This window comes from Oryx dammah, unplaced genomic scaffold (assembly GCF_014754425.2).
Source record: "Oryx dammah isolate SB20612 unplaced genomic scaffold, SCBI_Odam_1.1 HiC_scaffold_18, whole genome shotgun sequence".
NCBI classification, from domain to species: Eukaryota; Metazoa; Chordata; class Mammalia; order Artiodactyla; family Bovidae; genus Oryx; species Oryx dammah.
Genome location: NW_024070202.1, coordinates 48527646 through 48535933, shown reverse-complemented (window position 1 = coordinate 48535933; position 8288 = coordinate 48527646).

Here is an 8288-nt window from a genome sequence, read left to right as displayed (position 1 = left end):
AACTCAGTTCTTCCCAGAGCCAGTCCCTCATCAGAAATCTTGCCCAAGCCTCTTATCCTCATCCAGCAGAGTGTAGACAGAAGCAAGAACTGTAACACTACAGCCTATAGAACAAAAATCTCAATTACAGAGATATAACCAAAATAACCACATGGATACAGCATTGTGTAACTCAGTGAAGCTATGAGCCATGCCTTCCAGGGCCACCCAAGCCACGTGGGTCATAGTAGAGAGTTATGACAAAATGTGGTCCATTAGAAAAGGGAATGACAAACCATTTCAATATTCTTGCCTCAAGAACCCCATGAACATTATGAAAAGGCAAAAAGATATGATACTGGACTATGAGCCCCCCCAGGTTGGTAGGTGTCCAATATGCTACTGGGGAAGAGTGGAGAAACAGCTCCAAAAAGAATGAAGAGGCTGGGCCAAAGCAGAAATGATGTTCAGTTTTGTCTGGCAGTAAAAGAAAAGTCTGATCTGATGCTGTAAAAAGTAATATTTCATAGGAGCTTGGAATGTTAGGCCCATAAATCCAGATACATTGGATGTGGTCAAGCAGAAGACAGTAAGAGCATTTTAGGAATCAGTGAACTAAAATGGATGGGAATGGGCGAATTTAATTCAGATGACCATTTTATCTACTACTGTGGGCAAGAATCCCTTAGGAGAAATGGAGTAGCCCTCATAGTCAACGAAAGAGTCCAAAATGCAGTATGGGTGCAATCTCAAAAATGATAGAATGATCTCAGTTCATTTCCAAGGTAAAAGATTCAACATCAGAGTAATCCAAGTCTATGCCCCAACCACTAATGCCAAAGAAGCTACAGTCCAGTGGTTCTATGAAGACCTACAAGACCTTCTAGAACTAACACCAAGAAAAGATGTACTTCTCTTTGTAGGAAATTAGAATGCAAAAGTAGGAAGTCAAGAGATACCTGGAGTAACAGGCAAGTTTGGCCTTGGAGTACAGAATGAAGCAGGGCAAAGGCTAATAGTTTTTTGCCAAGAGAATGCACTGGTCATAGCAAACACCCCCTTCCAACGACACAAGAGAAGACTTTACACATGGACATCATCAGATGATCAATGGCAAAATCAGATTGATTATATTCTTTCCAATCAAAGATGGAGAGGCTCTATATAGTTAGCAAAAACAAGATGTAGAGCTGACTGTGGCTCAGATCATGAACTCCATATTGCAAAATTCAGGCTTAAATTGAAGAAAGCAGGGAAAACCATTAGACCATTCAGGTATGGCCTAAATCAAATCCCTTATAATTATACAGTGGAGGTGATAAATTGATCCAAGGGATTAGATCTGGTAGACAGAATGCCTGAAGAACTTTAAACAGAGGTTCATAACCTTGTATAGGAGGTGGTGACCAAAACCATTCTTAAGAAAAAAGAAATGCAAAAAGGCAAAGTGGTTGTCTGAGGAGGCTTACAAATGGCTGAGAAAAGAGAAATGAAAGGCAAAGGAGAAAGGGAAAGATATACCCAACTAAATGAGGAGTTTCAAAGAATAGCAAGGAGAGATAAGAAAGTCTGTTTAAGTGAGCAATGCAAAGAAATAGAGGAAAACAATAGAATGGGAAAGACTAGAGATATCTTCAGGAAAATTTCATGGGACTATTTCATGAAAAGATGGGCACAATACAGGACAGAAAAACAGAAAGGACTTAACAGAAGCAGAGGAGATTAAGAAGAGGTGGCAAGAAGACACAGATGAACTGTATGAAAAAGGTCTTAATGACCTGGTTAACCACATGTTTTGATCACTCACCTAGAGCCAGACATCCTGGAGTGTGAAGTCAAGTGGGCCTTAGAAAGCATTACTACGAACAAGTTATCAAATTCCAGCTGACCTATTTAAAATCCTAAAAGATGTTACTATTAAAGTGCTGCATTCAATATGCCAGCAAATTTGCAAAACTCAGCAGTGGCCATAAGACTGTAAAAGTCAGTTTTTATTCCAAACCCAAAGAAAGGCAATGCCAAAAAATGTTCAAACTACTATACAGTTGTGCTCATTGCACATGCTAGCAAAGTAATGCTCACAATCCTTCAGGCTAGGCTTCAGCAGTATGTGAACTGAGAACTTACAGGTATACAAGCTGAATTTTAAAAAGGCAGAGGAACCAGAGATCAAATTGCCAACATTCATTGTGTCACCGAAGAAGCAAGAGAATTCCAAAACTAAAAATATACTCTGCTTCATTGACTATGCAAAAGCCTTTGACTGTGTGGATCACAATGAACTGTGGAAAACTCTTAAAGAGATGGGAATACCAGACCTCTCTAATGAGAAACCTGTATGTAGGACAAGAAGCAACAGCTAGAACTGGTCATGGAACAATGGACTGGTTCAAATTGGGAAAGGAAGTACATCAAGGCTATATATTGTCACCCTGCTTATTTAACTTTTTTGCAGAGTACACTATTTGAAATGCCAGGCTGGATGAATCACAAACTGGAATCAGGATTGCTGCCAGGAGGAATATCAACAACCTCAGATATGCAGATGATTCCACTCTAATGGCAGAAAACAAAGAGGAACTGAAGAGCTTCTTGATGAAGGTGCAAAAGCTGGGTTAAAACTCAGTATTCAAAAAACTTAGATCATAACATCCAGTTCCATCACTTCATGGCAAATAGAAGGGAAAAAAGTGAAAGCAGTGACAGATCGTATCTTCTTGGGCTCCAAAATCACTGCAGTGGTGACTGCATCCACGAAATTAAAACACGCATGCTCCTTGGAAGAAAAGCTATGACAAACCTGACAGCATATCAAAAAACAGAGACATCACTTTGCCAACGAAGGTCTCCGTAGTCAAAGCTATGGACTTTCCAGCAGTCATGCTCAGATGTGAGAGCCGGGCCATAAAGAAGGCTGAGCACCAAAGAACTGATGTTCTGGAGTTGTGGTGCTGAAGAAGACTCTGAGAGTCCCTGGGACAGCAGGGAGGTCAAACCAGTCAATCGTAAAGGAAATCAGTCCTGAATATTCACTGGAAGGACTGACGCTGAAGCTGAAGCTCCAATACTTTGGCCACCTGATGCGAAGAGCTGACTCATTGGAAAAGAACATGATTCTGGGAAAGACTGAGGGAAGGAGAAGAAGGGGGTGACAGAGGGTGGGCTGCATAGATAGCATCACTGACTCAATGGACATGAGTTTGAGCAAACACCAGGAGATAGTGAGGGACAGGGAAGCCTGGCATGCTGCAGTCCATGAGGTCACAAAGAGTTGGACCCAACTGACAACTGGGCTACAACAACAGCATTTCCCCAGGCTCACCGAATAATCATACCAGAATGGAGTGGTCAGAATTAGTATAACGGTGTGGAGTGAAAGAGAATGGGCTTTGGAAAGAGATGAACCTGGTTCAGATTTCCTGCTCCACTTCTAGCTGTGTGACCTTAGGCAATAACTTCATCTTGTAGCACTTGTTTTTTCCTCCTGTAAATGTTCAGCTAAAATACCCCTCTCAAAGGAGCACTTTGGCAAGGAGTAAATGGAATGCAGACGTGTCTAACACATTGGCTGACACATAGTAAGATGCTTGATAAATAGGGTTTTTTTCCTTTCTTGCTATATATGATCAATAACATGAACAGCTGAGAGTATACAGATATTTTTCTAATTTGATGAACTCAAAGAAATTATGGAAAAGGAAGAATAATTCAAACTAGTGTTGGACTAACCCTCAGAAGTTCACTCAACCAAGGGTGACTGGGTTAACTCTAGCATCAGGTGATGTTGGGCAGGGGTCATTTTGGGTCCTGGCTGGGATTTAAGCCAGGAGACCTAAGGCCAAGGCTGAGAATGAAGCACAGTATAAAGCCAAGGAGATCAACCTGAGCCAAGGGGAGACAGAGGCGCTCAAGGCAGCAGAGGTCAACAGTGAGCGACAGCCAGTCCTCAGAGAACCTGGAAGAAGCCTAGAAGGAGGCAAAGGGTTGGCCTCAAGGAATAAACCAGGAGCCCAAGATCTGCATGGGGAAGGTAGCGGAGCCTAGACAAGGTGGGACTCCAGAGCAGCAAGGCCAAAGCTAAGATCGTTTATGAGATAGCTTATAGTCTTCAAAAATCACTCTTGTCTTTTTATATTAGCCTGGCTAAACTTTTCTGTCCTCATCATAGTCTCTCTCTCTGGTAGGCTTTCTTTGATGGGCATAAAAGTATCCTTCTATAATTAGACCCTATCCTAGGAAGTACAGGTTAAATAATGTAACTCCAAAATCTCAGTGGCTTAACATGATACAAGTTTATTTTAAGCTCCTATCACAGTTTCACCATAAGTTTGTGGAGATGGGTAGGAAGGGGACTTTGCTTCATGTACTTACAAAAGGACATTATTGTTCATTCATCCTATATATAATGGTTTCCCATTCTAACCCTCTCCTAATTCCCCTTCCCTTGGCAACCACAAGTCTGTCTTCTATGTCTGTGAGTCTTTTTTTCTTTTGTAGATAAGTTCATTTGTGTCATATTCTAGATTCACACATAAGTGATATCATGTGGTATTTGTCTTTCTCTTTCTGACTTACTTCACTTTGTATGATAATCTCAAGGTCCATCCATGTTGCTGAAAATGGCATTATTTCATTCTTTTTTATGACTGAGTAATATTCCATTGTTTACACACACACACACACACACACACACACACACACAAACACACTACATCATCTTTATCCATTCATCTGTTGATGGACATTTAGGTTGTTTGCATATTTTTGGCTATTATAAAGTCCTGCTATGAACATAGGAATGCATGTATCATTTTAAATTATAGTTTTGTCCAAAAATATGCTCCAGGAATGGTACTGCTGGATCATATGGTAACTCTATTTGTTTTTTAAGGAAGCTCCATACTGTTCTCCATAGTCATGGCACCAATTTACATTCCCACCAACAGTGTAGGAGGGTGTCCTTTTCGCCATATACTCTCCAGCATGTTATTCATAAACATTTTAATGATGGCATTCTGATTGGTGTGAGTGGGATCTCATTGTAGTTTTGACTTATATTTCTATAATAATTAGTAATCCAACAGCGATTCTTAATTATTTTCCTTATTCCTTTTTTTGGTCACATATTCTTTTGGAAGTTAGTTGAAATTGTATGGACTTTATCTTAGCATAAGATTTAATTATATAAAAGAAAATGCACAGTATTACAAAGGAAGCCAACTAAATCCTAATACTGTTAGCAAAATAGTAAGAATACAAAACTGTGATAAAAGTAATGTGCTTCTTTATCAATGTACGATATCTTTCATCCAGGGTATCATCTTTGGAGTGTCATTGAGTGCTCACTGCTAAACCTGAATCAGGGTCAGCCACACAGTTGAGTATTTATTTAGCATGTGCTTCTGTATACTGTTCTGATTATCTACCACTGTGTAAAACTACTCTTCCCCCCAAAAAACTTAGTGACTTAAAGCAATCTTTTTATTGTGCTGGGCAATCTGTCTAGGATCTACATGGGATCTTCTAGGGAAGCTGGAGCTTCCACTGGGCGTCTTCCAAGATGGCATCTGTATTCACATGTTTGGCAGGACAGTGTCCTCGACCCCCATCTCCACATAGCTTAGGCTTCTCACAGCATGATGGTCTCATGGTGGTCATACTTCCCAGATGGTACCTGGCTTCTGAGATCAAGTATTCCAAGAGACAGAAGTGGAAGATGAGAGCATAAATAAGGACACTTTACTAACAGTCTAATTCTGTGAAATTATGAGAAAGGAAAAATAATTCAAGCTAGTATTATACTATGCTCAGAAGTTCACTCAATCAATGGTGACTTGGTCAACTCCAGCATCAGGTGATGTTAAATAGGGGCCGCAGCCTCACTACTGCCATAGTTTCCTGGTCAAAATACTCAAAGCACTAACCTAGATTCAGTGGGGAATGAACACTGACCTCACCTCTCAATGGGAGGGATGTCAAAGAATTTGTGTTCATCTTTAATATGCCATATATTGAATATATAAAATCTCATTTAATCTGTGTAGTAACACTATGAAGTAGACATCACTGTCTGCTTTATACTGATGAGACAGATCACAAAGAAGTATTTTGTCCAAAGTCACAAACCTAGTGAGTTTGAAGCTAGGCTAGTCTGATTGCGATGACTGGGCTCTTAACTACTTTGTATTCTTTATTCCACTCGACTTAAATCTAGTACTTGAAAAGCAACACAGAATCTATCAGAAAAGTAAAACAGTAGTGCATTATAGAAGAACCGTTGGTTGCCTACCCAACATTCATTCTCTCCCTCCTCCCAGACTTATTTGGAAATGCAAATCATATCACTAAAGGGCCATATTCAACAGTTAGGTTTAACCGTGTTTTGTTCAATGAGATATAAGAAGCAGTACTGTGTAATTTTCAGACAGTGTCATTAAAGAGAGTTCTTGATCTTCTGGATGTCATGCAGATGTGATCACTGGCACTCAGTAGCAATTTTGTAATATGAGGGAACTTGCTAAAGTGACAGAGTACCAGGTGGTACTAGTAGTAAAGAACCCACCTGCCAGTGTAGGAGATATGAGAGACATGAGTTTGATCCCTGGGTTGGGAAGATCCCCTGGAGGAGGGCTTGGCAACCCACTCCAGTATTCTTGCCTACGGAATCCAATGGACCGAGAAGCCTGGTGGGCTTAGTCCATAGAGTTGCAAAAACTTGAGTTGGACATGACTGAAGTGACATAGCATGCATAAAGCAACAGAGTAGTAACACAGTTGAAACCCGAATCTTGATGATAGTGGTCTTGGGCAGCTGCCTCTGGACTCTGTTAATTGAGGGAGAAACAACTTTATATCTTGGTCTGCATGCTCAGTTGCTGAGTTGTATCCAACTCTTTGTGACTCTATGAACTGTAGCCTCTGCCAGGCTACTCTATCCGTGGGATTCTCCAGGCAAGATATTGGAGTGGGTTGCCATTTCCTTCTCCAGGGGATTTTCCTGACACAGGGATAGAAACAACATCTCCTGCATTTGCAGGTGGATTCTTTACAACCAAGGCACCTGAGAGGCCCGTACTTGGTCTATGCCACAGTAACTTAGAGTTTTTCTGTTTCTTACAGTTGAAACTAATCGTAAATAATATAGAGGAGAGGTGTGTATAAGTATAAACTTAGTCATGACAGCTTAACCTTAATGGAAGTTTAATGTTGCAGGAAATCAGCAATAAACCAAAACTGCGTTATAAAGAAGAGGTGTATGAGAGTAGCTCAGGAAAGATTAGAACACTCTATGTATTTGTCCACTTTAAAATATTACAGAGTGTTGAGCATGTTTGCCAAAACATTGGAGATCAGTTCAGTGCAGTTCAGTCACTCAGTCATGTGCGACTCTTTGCAACGCCATGAGTTGCAGCACGCCAGGCCTCCCTGTCCATCACTAACTCCTGGAGTTCACCAAAACCCATGCCCATTGAATCAGTGATGCCATCCAACCATCTCATCCTCTGTCATCCTCTTCTCCTCCTGCCCTCAATCTTTCCCAGCATCAGGGTCTTTTCAAATGAGTCTGCTCGCCACATCAGGTGGCCAAAGTATTGGAGTTTCAGCTTCAGCATCAATCCCTCCAATGAACATCCAGGACTGATTTTCTTTAGGATGGACTGGTTGGATCTCCTTGCAGTCCAAGGGACTCTCAAGAGTCTTCTCCAACACCACAGTTCAAAAGCATCAATTCTTCAGGCTCAGCTTTCTTCACAGTCCAACTCTCACATCCATACATGACCACTGGAAAAACCATAGCCTTGACTAGATGGACCTTTGTTGGCAAAGTAATGTCTCTGCTTTTGAATATGCTATCTAGGTTGGTCATAACTTTCCTTCCAAGGAGTAAGGGTCTCTTAATTTCATGGCTGCAATCACCATATGCAGTGATTTTGGAGCCCCCAAAAATAAAGTCTGACGCTGTTTCTACTGTTTCCCCATCTATTTCCCATGAAGTGATGGGACCAGATGCCATGATCTTCGTTTTCTGAATGTTGAGCTTTAAGCCAACTTTTTCACTCTCCACTTTCACTTTCATCAAGAGGCTCTTTAGTTCCTCTTCACTTTCTGCCATAAGGGTGGTGTCATCTGCATATCTGAGGTTATTGATATTTCTCCCGGCAATCTTGATTCCAGCTTGTGCTTCTTCCAGCCCAGCGTTTCTCATGATGTACTCTGCATATAAGTTAAATAAGCAGGGTGACAATATACAGCCTTGACTGTACTCCTTTTCCTATTTGGAACCAGTCTGTTGTTCCATGTCCAGTTCT